Source organism: Odocoileus virginianus, chromosome 22 (assembly GCF_023699985.2).
Source record: "Odocoileus virginianus isolate 20LAN1187 ecotype Illinois chromosome 22, Ovbor_1.2, whole genome shotgun sequence".
In the NCBI taxonomy this organism is placed as follows: domain Eukaryota; kingdom Metazoa; phylum Chordata; class Mammalia; order Artiodactyla; family Cervidae; genus Odocoileus; species Odocoileus virginianus.
This window is the reverse complement of record NC_069695.1, coordinates 37,950,180-37,969,926: the sequence shown is the minus strand read 5'-3', so window position 1 is coordinate 37,969,926 and position 19,747 is coordinate 37,950,180.

Here is a 19,747-nt window from a genome sequence, read left to right as displayed (position 1 = left end):
CTAAGACAGCGTCCCTACAGCTGAGAAAACACATCTTCTCTCAGTGTTTCCCGTGATAGGACGTCTGATAACAAATGCAATAGGCCAAAAGAACATTTGTCCTCTGGAAATGGCATCATCCTCAATAAGGAAAATTCCACAAAAACTTGAGCTGAGAATTTCACTTTGGCATCTACAAAGGCTTGTCCCTGAGCAAAACTCAGACTTGCCCATGAACCCAACCAGATATGGAGATGGCTCTGGGCTGAGGCCGTTTCTTCTCCTTGTGGGTCCATAATTAACAACCAATGGGGATCCACTAGAACCTGTGCTGGGAGCCAGGGCAACAAAAGTAAAAGTCACTTCACTTAGTTGTGGCCAACTCTATGGGATCCCATGGACTGTAGCCTGTCAGGTTCCTCTGTTCATGGAATTCTCCAGGCAAGAATACTAGAGTGGGTTGCCATTCTCTTCTCCAGGTGATCTTCCCAACCCAGGAATCAAACCCAGGTCTCCCGCATTGCGGGCGGATTCTTTACTGTCTGAGCCACCATGGAAACCGGAGAAGACTGAAGTGGGTAGCCTATCCTTTCACCTGCAGATCTTCCCAGCCCAGGAATCAAACTGGGGTCTCCCACGTTGCAGGTGGATTCTTTACCAGCTGAGCTACCAGGGAAGCCAGGGGAGATGTAGACAAAAGAGAGCCTGCCCCCACATTCCTCATACCTCTATTCGAGGACACATAATTAATCCTCATGGAGAGGAGGCTAAAGGTGGCTTGAGAGTGGCCATGTTACTCATGTTCCCTTCCTGTTCCCCCAGCATCACAGCCTGTTTGCTCAGATGCTTTTGGTAAGCAGAAAGAGAAGCCATCTCAGAAAGACCGTCCTGAGAGAATTCAAAACACAGACAACTAATAGGAGTAAAGATTACCTACTGTTCTAAAAATGAGACTGGAAGGAGACTGATACAAACATAGCATGTGAAGAAATGGTCTATTTTAGGAATATTCCTATTTGTGGGGATTGCATAAGTGTTGGAGGGATGTTCGCTTTGAAAAAGAGGTTTCTGTCTCTCGAAGCCCACCAAGATTCCTTCCCTATTGAGTTTGCATTCTTCTGGTCATTTCTAACTCCTCCGAGACTGATATGGACCTTTTCCCTGTGCATATATGTGCATGCACACACACGCAGACAGAGACATACATAGCATGAAAGCATAGTTCAGCTCAACAGATAGCAACTTGAATGCTGGAGTCAGTCTCCCTGGAGTCAAACTCAGCTTTACCATTCTTTAGCTATGTGACCTTAGTCAAGTTATTCCATCTCCCTTTGTGGTGGTGTCCTCGTTTGTATTCAATTGTGGTATTTACCGCATAAGGCTCTTATGGAGTAAGTTTAACATACTCAGAACAGTGCCTGGCTTGAACCTATGTCCCGTGTTTCTATTATGTGTCTTACTGTGTTCATATCAGTTCAACGGGAGATTAGAAGAATCCCTGCAGTATGCTGTGAACTACGGAGTATTTCATAGAGTTTCCGCCCCTGAGGTTGTGAAAATCTGCTTGGAAACACAGGACAGAGAGAAGCAGAGAGGGACTAAGTAGAGAAGATTCTAGGTGTGCTTGAGATTCAGGTCAGAGAGCACAGCCCGGCCCTGAGTGGTCAGACTCCACACCCTCACTCAGCTCTGAGCTTCCTTCCTGTACCATCTCCTCCTCACCTGAATGCAGGAGGGCAACCACGGAAGCGAAGTCCATATATAAATATAGCAGGGTGTCGTGATCCCCAGGGAAGCTTAATGTCACTACACAGTTCCCTCCCACCCTCCTCTGTCCCCGAACCAGAGGCTTCCCTCTGCAGCCTACCATCCCTGCAACACAGGAAATGGTTTGAGGTACTCTCTTCTGTTCTCTGAGCTACTCCTTCTCCAACAGTCAAGAAACACCCCTCAAAATAGCCTGACTTGCTAAGGCAGCTTTGGGCCTCCGATATGCCACGGCCTGTCTCTACAAGGAGGGCAGCAGTCTGCACAACAGGTCCGCTCCTCATCAGAGCCCGGGATGGAGGTGGGAAGCACCGCCCGCCATTTTGTCTGCCATCTTGTATTAGAAACATAGTCTCTTTATCTTAGCCCGACAAGAAAACTCTCTGTCTTTGTCTTCTTTCCACACATAATCTCTTACCCCGGGACACTGCAGGGCACTGTGTAAACATATAATAGTTCCTAAATGTTTCGATAACACCATCCCACCTGCGCTCACATTTAAAACAGCTCACAAATCCAGCTGATAACCAGATGCAAAAACAGAGTGGGGCTGAGGAAGGAGTCCTTCCTGGGTCATCTTCTCCCATTGTGTGTGCATGCTGAGTCGCTTCAGTCGTGTCTGACTCTGTGACCCAATGGACTGCAGCCCACCAGGCTCCTCTGTCCATGGGATTCTCCAGGCAAGTATAGTAGAGTGGGTTGCCATGCCCTCCTGCAGGGGATCTTCCCAACTCAGGGATCGAACCGGCATCTCTAATGTCTCCAGCATTGGCAGGCAGATTCTTTACCACTGCGGCCACCTGGGAAGCCCCTTCTCCCATTACAGGCTCACAGTTCAGAGAAAGGAGCTATCAGAGGTGGCTGGGCAATCAAGAAATGCTTCCCAAAGCCCAGATGAGTTGAGAGATGCTTGAGGAGTGCTTCCAATTGACATGTAAGGTGATGGTTAGGAGAAAAGACTAAAGGATCCCAGATATGGGAATTGGGAAAAACAAAGGTGCAAGAGAAATCAGCATGGCACCTGTAGAAGGGGTAGTGCTACAACTACAGTGACACAACATGCAGATCAGCCGGGGTAGGGTACATACGTACATGTGTGTCTGTTTGTATTACAGGACATTTCATATGTCCACAAAATGCATCTGGACACATTACCTCATTTGATTTTCACAACTGATTTGTTGGGTTGGCAAGATATGATATATTTCTTCATGTCACAGGGAAGAAATTCAAGTGGAGAGAGAGAGAAGTAATTTGTTTAATTATTAAAATTAGTAAATATAGAATTTGGATTTCAAGCCACAAGTTCCGATTCTAGATTCAGTTCATTTTCCAGATTCCCCTTTTCCTCTCCTTTCTCTTCTCCTCTCCCTCTTCTTCCTCTTCCCTTCCTTATCCTTTTCTCCTCCTCCGTCCTTTGTTTTCTGCCTTCTTCCCTCACCCACTCCATATCCCTCTTCCTCTATCACTATGGTTACTTCCACCTTCATCTCCACCTCTATTCCCATCCCTAACTCTATCTCAGTCTCACTCTGTCTTGCCCTCCTGTGCATGGAGAAAAGTTGGTCAGGCATCTAGAATAGGACTCCTATGTGCCCATGGAGACTACACCTCCCTTCAGTCTCAGGAGGCCTGGGTCCCAATCACTCTGACCTCTCCCCCTGTGCCATCCCCTTCCAGTTCAAAGGCTGGAACCTGCATTTACACATTCTCTCACTGGAGAGTAGAATATACTTGAAGAGGGGAGTCCTTCTCAAGAGACCCATCTGTCTGCTGAGTCAGGGACATGATGTCCCAGGATGAAGACAGGAAATGGACGAGAGCAAGGCGGGGCTTTGGAAATAACAGACACTAAAAGGGGGACGTGCCAGTATGGCAGACAGGTCACCTACATTCTCAGATCTAAATTCGTGTAGAGAGCTGAAACATTAAATAAAAAGAAACAGGAAAAAACTGAATCCCTGAGGAGGAAAGTACCAGGCAGCAGATGTATATGTCACTATCAGATAGTCATTCCTGGCCACTCGCTTGGCCCAAGTCCCACCTCAAGACTCAGAAAGCTTGGGCATGAGCTCGAGGTAGAAAGAGAGGACCTGCTGTCTGAGGTCTCACTTCTTACAGTGATTTCTAGAATCTTCCTGCATTTGGGGGGCTCCATAGGAATCCTGGATGCTGCCACAGACAACAACCCTCTCTCTCTCTCTCTCTCTCTCTCTCTCTCTCTCACACATACACACACACACACACACACACACACACAGGCACACACATGTGCACATACATATGCACATAAACAAGCACACACACAGGCACACACATATATGCACACACATATACACATACATGCACATACACACATGTGCACACATATGCACACATGCACGTGCGCACGCACATGCCCATACACATACATCCCACTCACTGACCCTGAACTGGGAACCTCTCTTCACATCAGACCCTCATCTCCTCCCCGACAATGCCTCACCTGGAAAGGCTGACAATCTCATTCCAAGACAGAAGACGATGCCCCAGAAAGGGACTTCCAAGTCGTTGTCTTGGGTAATATATGTACTGAAGGAGAGCCACACCTAAGGCCAAAGGACAGGACAAAAGTGCTGTCCATGACACACACCCCCGCATTCCCTCTGGCCCCCAGGCGCAGAGAAGTGGAAGCTCTTAGAAGCTTTAGCCTTGGCTCCACCTCCATTCCGAGACCTAGGGACATGAGGAGGGTCCTGGCTTCCCTGACTCCCTCTCCATTTGCACTTCAGAGAGCTCAGCGCCTGCAGTGCTCTCCAGAGGGGAAAATCATCACCAAGGAAGGAAGAGCTCTAGGAGGCCTCACCCTTCTGCTCCAGGGCTGCAGGCCTGGTTCCCCAGGGCTCCCCACTCGTGCAGGGGGTGAGACTTGTCCTTTCTCACTAATCTGCCCCAGTACGTTTCCCAGTCCCTACAAGTGGAATCCCTCAGAGCCCCCTGGGAAATCCACAGAACCCTTTGGATTGGTTTCTAGTAACACCCCCCATCTTAGGAGAAGAAGTCTTCCCTCCATGATCTAAATTGCTTTGTGGTTTCACCCTACAGTAACCCCTTTCGAGCATCCAGAAATGCCCAAGTCCAGGTATTTAAGAAACAAGCCATTCTTCTTCTCACAGTCTTACCCCCTTCCCGGTCCAAGCTTCTCCAGGTGTTTTTCTTACCCTCCCCACCTTTCTCTGTGCCTCTGGGGTGTGTGTGTGGGGGGGGGAGTACTTGGTGCATAGCAGTAATGACTTGTTAGGACAAGGGACTGGCATCTCTCTGGAAAGAGGGCTGGGAGAACACGGCCCTCCCTCTGGAGGGAACCAGGGTAAGCAAAGGCATTGATAGCAGAAGTGAGCTTATCATGAAAAGGACCTAGGGCCACTGGCCTTGCTGGAGCCAAAGGGCTCTGGTGTGAAGGAGGCCTCATGAGATCAGAGAATAGAAATTATCAAAGCACAATGACTGACCCACACCTATTAGACACAACTCTGCCCTGTGCGCTTTGCCTTGGAGCACTCACCCCATGAGCATTCCATGGGGACGACCTTAATGGCTGGAGCATTTGTAGTCAGAACCCCCGCTCTTGTACCTGATCAAACACTGCTTTAAACTTTAAGCAGTGCCATTCTAGAGCACACTTCTCCTTAAGTGTTGTATGTCTGTATGAGTCCTACCTGCGAAGAAACCACTAGCTCTTCTAGAACAAGGACCAGCCCTCCCCTGGCATTGCTCTTCCTTCTCACCACCTCCTCCACCCCAAAGCAGCCCAGGGTATTCAGTAAGGAGACCACACACTGCTACTGTGGGAAAAGCCATGATTGGAGATCCAGGCTTGCAAGAGATCTGGGCTTTAACATTGGACCTCACCAACTTGTAACTTTGGGAAAGTCACCTGAATTCTGAGCCTTTCCTTTCTTACCTATAGAGTGACACAGCTATTTTACTTCTTTACTGGAAAATCAGCCAGAAAATTCTTTAAATTAATATACACTATTTGAAGCTTTCAAAGCAAAAGCCAAGGGAGAAAAGGAAAGATATACCCATCTGAATGCAGAGTTCCAAAGAATGACAAGGAGAGAAAAGAAAGCCTTCCTAAGTGAACAATGCAAAGAAATAGAGGGAAAAAAATATAGAATGGGAAAGACTAGGATCTCTTCAAGAAAATTGGAGATGGCAAGGGAACATTTCATGCAAAGATGAGTACCGTAAAGAACAGAAATGGTATGGACGTAACAGAAGCAGAAGATATTAAGAAGAGGTGGCAAGAATACACAGAAGAACTGTATAAAAAAGATCTTAATAACCCAGATAACCAAGATGGTGTGAACACTCACTTAGAGTCAGACATCTTGGAGTGAGAAGTCAACTGGGCCTTAGGAAGCATCACTATGAACAAAGCTAGTGGAGGTGATGGAATTCCAGTTGAGCTATGTCAAATCCTGAAAGATGATGCTGTGAAAGTGCTGCCCTCAATATGCCAGCAAATTTGGAAAATTCAGCAGTGGCCACAGGACTGGAAAAGGTCAGTTTTCATTCCAATCTCAAAGAAAGGCAGTGCCAATAAATGTTCAAACTACTACACAATTGCATTCATCTCACACATTAGCAAAGTAATGCTCAAAATTCTCCAAGCTAGGCTTTGACAGTATGTGAACCAAGAACTTCCAGATGTTCAAGCTGGATTTAGAGAAAGTGGAAGAACCAGAGATCAAATTGCCAACATCTGCTGGATCATAGAAAAAGCAAGAGAATTCCAGAAAAATATCTACTTCTGCTAAAGCCTTTGACTGTGTGGATCACAACAAACTGTGGAAAATTCTTAAAGAGATGGGATTACCAGACTACCTGACCTGCCTCCTGAGAAACCTGTATGCAGGTCAAGAAGCAACAATTAGAACTGCGTATGGAACAACAGACTGGTTCCAAATTGGGAAAGGAGTACATCAAGGCTATATATTGTCACCCTGCTTGTTTAACTTATATGCAGAGTACATCATGCGAAATGCTGGGCTGGATGAAGCACAAGCCAGAATCAAGATTGCCAGGAGAAATATCAATAACCTCAGATACGCAGATGACACCACCCTTATGGCAGAAAGTGAAGAACTAAATACCCTCTTGATGAAAGTGAAATAGGAGAGTGAAAAGGCTGGCTTAAAACTCAACATTCAAAAAACTAAGATCATGGCATCTGGTCCCATCACTTCATGGCAAATAATTGGGGAAACAATGGAAACAGTGACAGACTATTTTCTTGGGCTCCAAAATCACTGCAGATGATGACTACAGTCATGAAATTAAAAGATGCTTGCTCCTTGAAGTAAACCTATGACCAACATGGACAGCATATTAAAAACCAGAGACATCACTTTGCTGATAAATGTCTGTCTAGTCAAAGCTGTGGTTTTTCCAGTAGTCATCTATGGATGTGACAGTTGGACCATAAAGAAGTCTGAGTGCCAAAGAATTGATGCTTTTGAACTGTGGTGTTGGAGAAGACTCTTGAGAGTCCCTTGGACTGCAAGGATATCAAACCAGTCAACCCTAAAGGAAATCAATCCTGAATATTCATTGGAAGGACTGATGCTGAAGCTGAAACTTCAATACTTTGGCCACCTGATGCGAAGAGCTGACTCACGAGAAAAGACTCAGATGCTAGGAAAGATTAAAGGCAGGAGGAGAAGGGGATGACAGAGGAGAGGATGAGATGGTTGAATGGCATCATTCAATGGACATGAATTTGAGCAAGCCCCAGGAGATGGTGAAGGACAGAGAAACCTTGTTTGCTGCAGTCTATGGGCTTGCACAGAGTCAGACATGACTGAATGATTGAAGAGCAACAATTCAAATCTTATGTAAATATAACAGACTCTGGAAGTCACACATTCTAGTGTTCCATCTTTGACTGCTTGTAACAAACCCCTAAATCCCATGGTATGACAAGAAGTCACCATTTTGTTGTGATCTGAATTCTTTCAGGGGCCCGTAAGGCTGAGTTAGCTGTCTTCCTAGGGGATGAGCCTGGCTGACTGGTTAGCATCCATCCTTCCCCAAATGCACCCCCTACCTCTCCTTCGAAATCTCAAGGAGCAATGGCAGTTTCTGTGTGTGTCACCTGTGTCTTCATAGCATGTCTTGAATTCCTCCACCTGCCTACCCTGGCCTGACTAATCTCCTTTGAGTTGTTGCAACAGTCTCCTAACTAGTTGTCTAACTTCTTGCCTTCATCCTTCATGGTCTCTCCTTAACACAGTGGTTGGTATTCTTAAAAATCATGAGACAGATTCAGTCATCCCTTCATTCAAACTCTCCCGTGTCTCCCCAGCCTCCCCCCCCCATGCCCAGGGTTGTCTGGGGGCAGAGAGTGCTATGGGCAGTTTCTGGATGACAATCAGTAAATATTGTGGAATGACTGATCACTATTGCACTTGTAGAAAGAGGGAATTATACATAACTTTGGTTTTCACGCATTTGAGATTCACAAAAGCCTCGGGATATAATCTCACAGGTGCCAAGACTCTCCCATACTACAATAGTAAATAATCCATACATATTTAATTGTATATGAGAGTGAAGTGAACGATGTCTAAATCCACATTTCCAGACAGTGCCCAGAGCCGGTGTACAAATAAATCTAGGATTGTGCATTGAAGCTTGAGGTTAGCACACATGCAACCCAAGGGAGCGTGGGGTTATGGAACAGGTTGAGCGGGCTAGAGTCCTGGATCAGCCCAGAGAGTCCTCCTGTAGCTGGTGGGAGCAAGACAGCGATCACCACTCACCGGGAAGAAGAGCTACTCTGGGTGACTAGCTTAGAGAATTCTGTGGAGTATGTTAATTTCTGTGGGACTCCAGAGGCCCCATAACTCTTGGAGATTAATAAGAATCTGGGAAGTATCTGTCTTTGCCGGCTGCTTTCATTTGCGCAGTAATAAAGCTCGCCTTTCTTGTTTAATAAAAACAATGTAGAAACAAATGGTTCTGTGCACAGTGGAACTTTAGAGAAATGAATTCGGTGGAACAGAGGCAAGCGTTTCATCACACCGCTGGCTCCCCAAAGCCAAAAGAGAAGCCACATTTCCTCTTTCACACCCACGCTTGCAGACCTCACCCCACATTTCAGTGGTACATCTGGGCCACTCCCTGTTGCAAAGGGCTGGTGCATCAGATGGATAGAGACGGGCAAACCCCCTGCTTCTGCTGGCTTCCACTTGTTACTCAAGCAAAGGAAGTCAGGGCTTGGCTCCTGAGATTCCAGTGGCTCAAGGATGTGGGTGGAAGGCCAGTTGCAGGGAGTAAATATGATGAGGAAGCGCCAGCTCTCCTACGAACGGAATCATGCCCGTGAAGAGTCATGGGCTGAGAAACGGTTTAGCAGCAGTATCACTGGAAAGTGGATTGCTAACAGGTCCTGGGGAAAATTGGGTCATATAATCCACTTGTTTGTACAATATGCTCAGGCAGATGACATAAGGAGGACAGACAGTCCCCATTCAGCTGCCTCCACCAGTAACAGAGTGCAAGCACCTGCTAAACAAGCCATCTCTCTAACCCCAACAGTGTTTCTGGGGTCCCACACATCTAGTTTCTCATTTGTGTTCCCAGCATAGGTGTAGCATAAAGGCAAAAGGCTAGAAGGATATGGTTCCTCTTTAAGGTCCACTATAATCATGTGAAAAGTGGTACCAAGCCTGGCAAGGATCTAAGTGATGCTTTCTGATGAGGAGAAATACTAGTGGACAGCCTCCCACTGTGGAACAAGCTGAAAAATACAGGATTTATTAACTGCCTACTATGTGCCCTGCCCTGCTGGCCACCATCCCCAGGGGGACACATGAATCACAGTAATGAATTAGGATCTCTTTAAATTAGACAAGTAGGGGGTCTGGCTTATCTGCATTAATGAAGATCTGATTTATTAACCATCTTTAAAGAAATGCAGTTTTATTACTTTCAAGTATAAGCATTGATTCATATCAAGTGCCAACAAGTATTGCCAAGTGGAGGTCCTGATGGCCCTGCCTTAACAAAAAGATAAGATTAATTTGTAATTAACGGCATCCATTTGCATGGAAACAATTAATGGACTGAAGTCCTCATAAAAACAGTGCAATCTATTAACTAGATTAATAATGCCCCCTTTACAATCTCAGAAAACTTATTAGTTTTTTCCAGAAAAAGGCAAAGGTCAGCTCTCCGGGAGCTCGGGTGCTATGCTGAGCCCAGAGAAAATTATAAAGATGCCCAAACTTGTTTGCATGGTCCCCTGCTCCCTTATCTCTTTTTTCTTCTCAATTTCTCTCAGTTGGCATTTATTGAGGGCAACTAAAAGAAATTTAAAGAGAAAACTATAGGATAATCTTTGACTTCAAAGATCTTACAACTTGGCTGGGAAGACAAGACACAGACATACTAAAATATTAGGGAGAAATTCAAGTGCTCGATCAAGGCAACACATGAGTAATAAGATCTAAAAGTGGTTGAACCCATTAGTTATGCTAGTCTTTATAGGAATCCCTTCATGTGTATATGTTAATATGTAAGCAATGCTGGGAAGTAGGCATTATAGGTTCCTTTCCCAATCCACAGATGAAGAAACAGAAGCACTGAACGCTCAATACCTCATCTGTATTCTCACAACTAATAAGATATGTAATAATTCATCTTTAGAAATGGTCCCACAATGGTACCCCCCTGCCATTTACACCACTATGTAGATTTATCAGCTTGAAACTAGGCTTGTTCCCTGACTTGCTTTTGACCAATAAGAGTCTTGCAGAAGATTTTGTGACTTATGCAGTCACATCATAAGAAACCTTATGGCACCCGCCCAAGGCTCTTAGAACACTTCTTCTAGGGGAAGTCAACCACCATGTAACAAGTTCAACTACCCTGACACTGACATGCTGTGAGGAAACCCAGGCTAGCCACATGAAAAGGCTAGGTAGGAAAAGAAAGATGCCTAGATGATCCCTGGCTATGGTAGCCATGCCCACGGAGGTGCCAGACTTATAAATAAAGACTCCACCTTAAACATACAGCTCAAATGAGCCTTCACTGAACTCCAACACCAATCCAGAAAACTCCAGCCAATCCAGAGAACCAATAAAATATGAGGTTTTTTGTTCCTTATGATTCTCTGCAGCACTTTAATAGCATCATCTTTTAGGATTTGAAATAGTTCAGCTGGAATGCTGTGGTTTTTCCAGTTGTCATGTACATATGTGAGAGCTGGACCATAAAGAATGATGAGCAGTGAAGAATTGATGCTTTTGAACTGTGGTGCTGGAGAAGACTCTTGAGAATCCCTTGGGCAGCAAAGAGATCAAACCAGTCAATCCTAAAGGAAATCAACCCTGAATATTCATTGGAAGGACTGGTGCTGAAGCTGAAGCTCCAGTACTTTGGCCACCTGATGTGAAAAGCCAACTCATTGGAAAAGACCCTGATGCTGGGAAAGACTGAGGGCAAGAGGAAAGGGGGGCAACAGAGGACGGAATGGCTGGATGGCATCACCGACTCAATGGACGTGAGTTTGAGCAAACTCCAGAAGATGGTGAAGGATAGGGAAGTCTGACCTGCTGCAGTTCATGGGTTCACAGAGTCAGACAAGACTGGACAACTGAACAACCATGACAAATGATTCTTTGGAACAGATAACCAGAACTCATTGGAAAATTTGAATGGCAGCAGTCTAATTCCAGAGTTACAAGTTTAACCACCAAGCCAGACCAGCTGTTGGGTATTATAGACCACTGTGTGATAGTCACATGTGTCTGCCCACCTTATCCCTTAGTTTGGGAATCCCTTAGTTTGGAGAGGCAGGCCTGCTCTTTCATTGTGATTTCTGTCCTGTAAGAATGGTATTCAGTCTCTGAACTTGATTCCGAGATGAAGTAGCCCCACCCAGACTCTGTGGATCAGAGCCCATGATGCAGGTACTAAAATACAGGGCAAAGGGCAACTGTTCCTGTGCCAAAGCCCATTTTAATGCCCTCCTATGGCTCCTGTGTCTGTCCGAAGCACCCTACTCCGCCTTACATCTATCTGGTGTGAGCCCAGACCCTGGTCCCTACTTTGAAGGGACCCTGGTCCCTAACACATGATTGCCCCCACTGGATTTAAAGGAGCTAGGCTGTTGAGTCTGTTGGTACCTAAACTTGCTTGAGTTTAGTGTCACTGTGAACACAGGTGAATTTATGCGGAGTCTGACCAATTCCTCAACTTTTGGTCTATATTGGTCAACTCTCCAACAAAAATGAGTTTTTGCTAAATAAAGCTTTATTTCATGGCCTGTTCTGGCTTGTGGGCCCTAATAGCACCAACCAGGGGCTGAGATCCATGTACATTAAGGTGGACAGATGATGACGACCGATCAAGATGTCATGCTGCCTTAACTGCCAGCAAGGAGTCTGCATTTTGTCTGAGCCAGTCTATTATTAATAAAATGAAGCTCCTGTTATACAATTCCTGATATCTTTACTTTAAAGGGTAGATATTTTGAAGAGTCTCTTTTCAAAATCTCTAAACATTCCACCAGGTCACCTCCTCCATGTATGTATACCAATGGATTGATCTCTGGTGACTGTCTATATCCCTAAGATTTTATTGGGATTCCTTTCTACAGCTTAGAGCAAAACCTGGAATTCAATGGGAAGATGAGGCTGTAACCAAAGAAGGACACTTCCCTCCCCCTTCCTCTCAGCTGTCCACACCTTCCAGCCCAGAGGGCTCTAAAAGAAAGTTCTGGATGAGATACCTTCCTCCTGGAGATGCATGCAACAAGCAAGTACACAGTACATGTGGAAAGTGACAGGTGACTTCCTGCAGACATCTCTGGCTGAAGACTTTGGCTAAGTCACTCAGGCAATTTTCACAGCCAGGGTCAGGAGCCCTGATCAGGAGGTAACACTCTGAGTATAAACTTGGACTCTGTTACTTACTCACTCTGAGGCTTCAAGGAAGTTCTTTAACCTCCAAGACTAGTTTTCTCTGTAAAATGGTGTTATCAGTGTCTATTGCATCAAATTAAATGAGAAAATATTAACAAAACTCTTGTATAAAATAATAAATGATATCCCCTAGCAATGGTAGCACATATGCTCAGTTTTCATATTTTTTTAATCAACTTGTAAGTTTTCAATGTGTCTGTGTGCTCAGTCATGGCTGACTCTTTCAGATCCCCGTGGACTGTAGCCCACCAGGTCCCTCTGTCCATGGGATTCTCCAGGTGAGAATACTGGAGTAGGTTGCCATTTTCTTCTCCAGAGGATCTTCCCGACCTAGGGATCAAACCCAACTCTCCTATATCTCTTGCCTTGGCAGGCATATTCTTTCCCACTGTACCACCTGGGAAGCCCTTGGCCCCAAATTTTATCTCCAGATTTAATTCAAATGCACAGAGTAAGAAACATTGTCATGTCAAATTCCACTGAATCCTCACGAAATCACTACTACAACTACCCTTCTTTTAATGATGAAAATGAGATCTGGAGAGGTGCAGTAATTTGTATTATCATCTCCGTTTTGCAAGTTAAGAGTCTAAAAGCAATGACTTGGCCAAGGCAGCTTAGTTCCCTGAAAAGAGAAGACAAGTTTGAATTTATCTTCAAATTTGAAATTAATGTCCAAGCTCATGACCCTCAACCCTGACCTTGCTATTGTAATGAGTCATCTGTCCATCAACAGGCACTTGTTGGGGCATGTACCATCTACACACTCCTAGAAAAGATACGAGAAAAACATTCCCAGGCCTGTTTCTGAAGAGTTCATGATCTAGCAGGAGAGAAAAGAGAAATGTCAGCATTATAATGACTGTTTCAATGAATACAGAGAACATTTTTAGATGTATGCCAAGTTTAAGCAGACTGAGAGTTGGACCGTAAAGAAGGCTGAGTGCCAAAGAATTGATGCTTTCAAACTGTGGTGCTAGAGAAGACTCTTGGCTCCCTTGGACAGCAAGGAGATCAAACCAGTCAATCTTAAAGGAAATCAACCCTGAATATTCATTGGAAGAACTAATGCTGAAGCTGAAGCTCCAATACTTTGGCCACCTGATGCAAAGAACTGATTCATTGAAAAAGACCCTGATGCTGGGAAAGACTGAGGGCAAGAGGAGAAGAGGGTGACAGGGATGAGATGGTTGGATGGCATCACTGACTTAGTGAACATGAGTTTGAGCAGACTCTGGGAGATGATGAAGGACAGGGAAAATTGGCATACTGCAGTTCAAGGGGTGGCAAAGAGTCAGACATGACTTAGCAACTGAACAATACAATAGCAATTTCAAAATAAAAAGCAAGAGTAAGACCTGGAAGATAGATATTAGGGACATACATCAGGGCCCTACATTAGAGGGTTTCTCTGTGGATCATCTGTTACAGTGAGGCAGGTTGAGTATTGAGGAAGCAGGAGGAAGGCCCAGAAGAGCAACAGGGGAGCTGTGACCAGCCTCAGACTGAAGGGATGAGGAGAGGGAGAGGGTAGGGGCACTGAAAGGAAGAGAGGCTTATGTGGAGCACTGGTGGGGCAGGGCATTTCAGCAACAGGAGTGTGGCCCCAAGGGAGGGAAGGAGGAAAGGAAACACCTTGACCCCACATAAGTCCTTTCTTATTGGCCCAACCAACCGAAAGCCAGAGTGCTCACATGCTTGTGGGTGCCACCTCTACAGGGCATCCTGCAGGGCAGGGGGCAAGTGAGGCATGGGTCTAGAGGGCCAATGGGAGATACACCATGCAGATGACTCTGAACTGTGGTCGGAGATTCATTCAATCCAGAGGAGAAGGTGTCCTATTGACGGAGGCAGTGTTTGAAGGCAGAATGAAGGTGTGAGGCTAGTAGAAGGCAGTGGTTGGGGAGAAAACTGGCTTTGTTGGGTTGGCTGGACTTGGTAAAGCAAGAGTGGGGTTTGAGGCTAAGCCAAATGTTCTGAATTGTGGATTAGATCATCAGACCCTGCAGCATGGTGCCCAGCACATAGAAGGATCTCAATAAATCTCTTTGAAGAAATAAAGCAGCACAACCATTAAATACATGGCTATGAGAATGTGTGATGGAAAGGAAAGACTTCCCTAGATCCTATGTAGGGAGGGGACCTAGTACAGGCAAATGGGGAAAACAGGTTTCATGCCTTTCACAAGTTTTCTTCTTTCTGGGCTCTGTTTGTGGAATCATTCCCCTACTGTGGAACTTCATGGCATATATCCCATCAAGGCGGATATAGACTACTGAGGCCCAGAACAGCCACATTTCCTTCAAAGAGAGTCAAATTCTAGGGTTTTAACCCCACTTTTATCTTGAGCAGTAGCCCAAGACACATACTGGGATTATCAGAGGGACAGTCTCTGGGTGGCGGAGGATATTTGTGCATGTGTGTGTCCTCAGTCGTGTCCAGCTCTGTGCGACCCCATGGACTGTAGTCCACCAGGCTCCTCTGTGCATGGGATTATCCAGGCAAGAATACTGGAGGACCATATCTGTTTCCTACTCTGAGGGATCTTCCCAACCCAGGGATAGAACCTGCGTCTCCTGTGTCTCCAGCTTTAGCAGGTGGATTCTTTACCACTGGCGCCACCTGGGAAGCCAGGTAGAGGATATAACAGGTCAGAAAAGAGGAAGGAGGGAGCCAAATGAAAAGGCAGGGTCTCTAGACCACAGTCTGGAGGTGGACTGTGCCAGCAGGCTCCTGCCCCCACCTCAGACCTAAGGGCTTCCTCTCTCCATGATCCAAATTAATACTCAGGGTGGGCACTCTCCACCAGCCAGGTAATAACATGAAGACATCTTACCTCCTCGGAGAAGGCAATGGCAACCCACTCCAGTACTCTTGTTGGAAAATCCCATGGACGGAGGAGTCTGGTAGGCTGCAGTCCATGGGGTTGCTAAGGGTCGGACACGACTGAGCTACTTCACTTCCACTTTTCACTTTCATGCATTGGGGAAGGAAATGGCAACCCACTCCAGTGTTCTTGCCTGGAGAATCCCAGGGATGGGGGAGCCTGGTGGGCTGCTGTCTATGGGGTCACACAGAGTTGGACACAACTGAAGCGACTTAGCAGCAGCAGCATCCTACCTCCTGCCTGTTTGAGTTCCTGCGGTATCTTTTGCTGATGTATTCATTAAATACCCACAGAATGAACAGAGTAGCAAGGAAGGAGGCATGCAGGGAGGGTGGAGGGGGTTCTCAAATGGTTACCCTTTCTAAGCCCATCAGCGAGGCTATCCTGACTACCACTCATGTCTCCCCAGGACAACATGGGGTACTGTTGAAAAGACAGGGCAAGAAGGTGTAGTTCAGTGGGGGGACAAGACTATGTCAAAAGGCATTCGCCAAGTACCACCATTAAATGGCAGGCTGAGTAACTTGGAACTGGTCATAACTGAAAAATGAATGCATGCGAAGCACTGATCCAGTGGGTGTGAGTGTGAGGGGCTCAAAGATTGGGTCACATCTTGATAAGAAGAGTGGATGGAGGAGGTTTCCCAGGTGAAGGAAACAGCCTGGATGAAGGCAAGGAGGTCAGAACAAATGAGGCCTGCATCCAGAACAGATGTTCTCAATTGCATCTGCAAATATTGATGCACACCCACCTCGGTACTGGCTACAGTGCAAGGGGTTGAAGATTAGAAAGACAGAGTTCCCACTCTCCAGAAGCTGCCAGATTGTTACCAGTTCTGAGAATCTAACAGTGCAGAGAAACCAGCCAGGCTTCTTAGCCCAAACAAAGATTGTTTTCAAGGAACGCTGGTACTCTGGCTTCTGTTCAGACATTCCCAAATAGTGGAAGACATAGGATCATCTCAATTCTCTCTTGGAAAATTTTAATGGACAGAAAGTTTATTCTATAATAGCACAAACATCCCAGTTGCCCCCATATAATCTTGCTTTTGCTGTGGTAATTATCATTTTTATTAGGAATATACCTCTTGGTTTCTCCACGCCCACTCCTCTCTGTGGACTCTCCCAGGACACCATGGGACTCTTGCCATCCTTCTAGGCTACCTGTGCCCATGGCCCTACTGTTTCTCAGACACAGGGACCCCAGATCAGGGAACCACTCACTGCCAGCACCCTTGTCCTCTGTGCCTTGGTCATGGTTGAAAGTCCATCGAAGGCTCCCACCTGGCAGAAGAGCCCATGTTTCTGGGTATCACATGTCAAGAACTATCACGAGAAATGGCAAGTGAAATGTCTCAGAACTCCACCCATAACCCGCCCTGTTGGCAACCCTTCTAAAGCTGTGGGAAGTAGGAAATTGCTCATCTTCTTTTAATCAAGGACACTCTTTAAAATGCTTAACATAATACTAGTTAAAAATGGGCAGTTTTATATAAAGGAAAGGAGAAAAAGTATAGCAGGAACATACAGTATATCAGATTGAATTAGTTTTTCCTGCCACAACATGTAAACAAATCTGTTTAATTAGAACACCTTGTTTCTATTGCCTTCTGAGCAATTTTTCAATGATGAGGAATAAAAAAAGATAGTGGGTAAGGTCTTCTGAAATCTCTGAGAGACCCCCAGAGATCTTCTCTGCTTCCCCTAATGAACCAGCTGCTGGGGTCTTCCCCGGCATTCCCCATAAGTGCCCCTGGTACCCCCTCTTCCCATTCATCCCCTCCCCCAGCTACCTTCATTTACAGAGATTATAGCAGATTTTATGCACAGAGGGGAGATGAGGTGTGTTCTCTGGCATGATAACTTGGGATCCCCAAAAAACTGGAAAGAGGGGAACCTTCAAAGCCCCACCAAGGCTCCAAATAGAAGTTGGTGGAAGGGAGCAAGCTCTAGGCTGCAGTCCAGTGTGTGGTCCTGAATTTGGTGCTGGAGAGGGGCTCTATGGTTTTGGTTCCCCTGCTCAGGCCACTCTGACTCTGCAGTCCTGTAGGGTAGAGACCCCTGCCAGTCCCCACCCTCAAGGATCCAGACCTGTGCCTTGGACCTCAGGCCACCCTACACACCTGTCTGGTACCCAAAGGCCTAAACCATGGGTGCTGGGAAGGGTTTATAGAAAGCAGCTGCTTGCCTCTCAGCCCACTCAGGCCCAGGTGATGCCTGGTCCCCTACCCACAGCTGTTCTCACCTTCCCTCCCCAACTTGCATGCGTTCACACACACACACACACACACACACACACACACACACACACATGTTCCTCCCCTTACCCCCGCCATGGCACTCACACCTGCAGGGTGTGAGTGTTTGTATTTTTGGTTTCTGGTTGGTTTCTGAACAAGCAGAAGATTTAAGCTTCCAATCCATCTGTTGGGTGCAAAACATAATATATTCCGGGAGTGGATTAGGGGACTAAATTTGGGAAATGTGTTGTCAAAATGTGGTTTTGCAATGCAAGCTTATTGATGAGGGTGTCATTTAGAGTCTGAAGGCCTTTTGGAAGCCACTGTGTGAGGAGGGGCGGGGGCTGGGGGGAGGGACAGGTGAACAGGACTTGCCCTCCACAGAAAGGTAAAGGTGGAAAATTCCTTCTGGGGGACCCCAATCACCACTTTCTCAACCCTCCCCCACTTCTGCTCTAGCAGGACTCTCTACCTCTCAGGACTCCTCTCCTCCATAGTAGCACCTTCAGGATACTGGCATATTTATTCACACTCAGGAGTGACATCTAGTAATAAAACATAAATCTTGACTTCTCTCTGGGGTGTGTGCATGGTTGTTCAAAGTCTGATGTTCTCGTAGTAGGAATGCAGGCAGAAACCAAAATTTAGAGATGATACAAGGAGCAGAGATAGACCAGAAGACCCACTTGGGAGACCCAGACACAAGCACTCACTGTTGACCTTTAAGTCATGTGACACCTGAGATCAGTTTGGTCTTTAGAACACAGATACCCTCTTGCCCATGGACGTGGCTGAATAATGGCTCCAGTTTATCTTGTTCCTGACACAACTCCCCATCTCTCTCCCTTGTGCCCGCATCCTCAAAAGGGGGTAATGGGAGTGTGTAGCCTGGAATGTGGAAGTCAGCTGCAGACTTGGGAGGATTAAGCAACAGCCACAGGGTTACAGGGTTAGAGAGTAGGTGGGGCTGAGGGGTACGGGGTGAGGGTGGGGTAAGCATCACAGAATTCATCACTCACCCATTTAAGTGGGCCTGAGCATGTCATGGGAAACAATGGGGTTCTAAGAGAACACCTATAGCAACATGGCTGTCCCCAGAACCCATGACTGGTAACTGAAAGTGAGTGTTAGTTCCTCAGTCATGTCTGATTCTTTGTGATCCCATGGACTGTAGCCCACCAGGCTTCTCTGTCCATGGAATTCTCCAGGCAAGAATACTGGAGCAGGTTGCCATTTTCTACTCCAGGGGATCTTCCCAACCCAGGGATCAAAACCAGGTCTCCTGCATTACAAAGCCCTAACTAACATCCAATAGATTATCCCCAAGGAGGGAGAGCTCACTACCTCTTGGAGAGGTTGACCACTATGCTCCCACTGTAGACTGATGAGACAGAAGGAGGATACTGACCCCCGATATATCACGAGACCCAGAAGACCAGGTTCTAGTCTCATGCTACAAACTTGATATAAAAAGTTGGGACAAAAGCTCCCCCATCAAACCCACTCTGCCCTTTTCCCAGCTGACTTGAAGTTGAGGCTGAAATCTCTTCCAATTTGCAGGCTTTGCTCCTAACTGACCAGTGTAAACACGACCCCCCTCCAACCCAAGAATTGCCAAGCATTAATCATTCCTTGTCCTTCTCCAGAAAGTGGAGTAAGTGCCCTGGAGCATATGAGGAATACAGCCCTTGGCTTCAGAAAGCTCACAACCCACATGGGGCTGAGGGAGAAACCACTCCTAGGACACAGAGAGTGATGTCATTTGGGATGGGGAACACAGGAAGGCTGCAGGATAGGAGGTGGATGCATAAAGTCAAGGGGAAAAGTTAGATTGTTTAGTGGGAAGCCACAGACAGTGGGGACCCCACTCCTTCCAAAACCCCCATCCCTACCTTACCT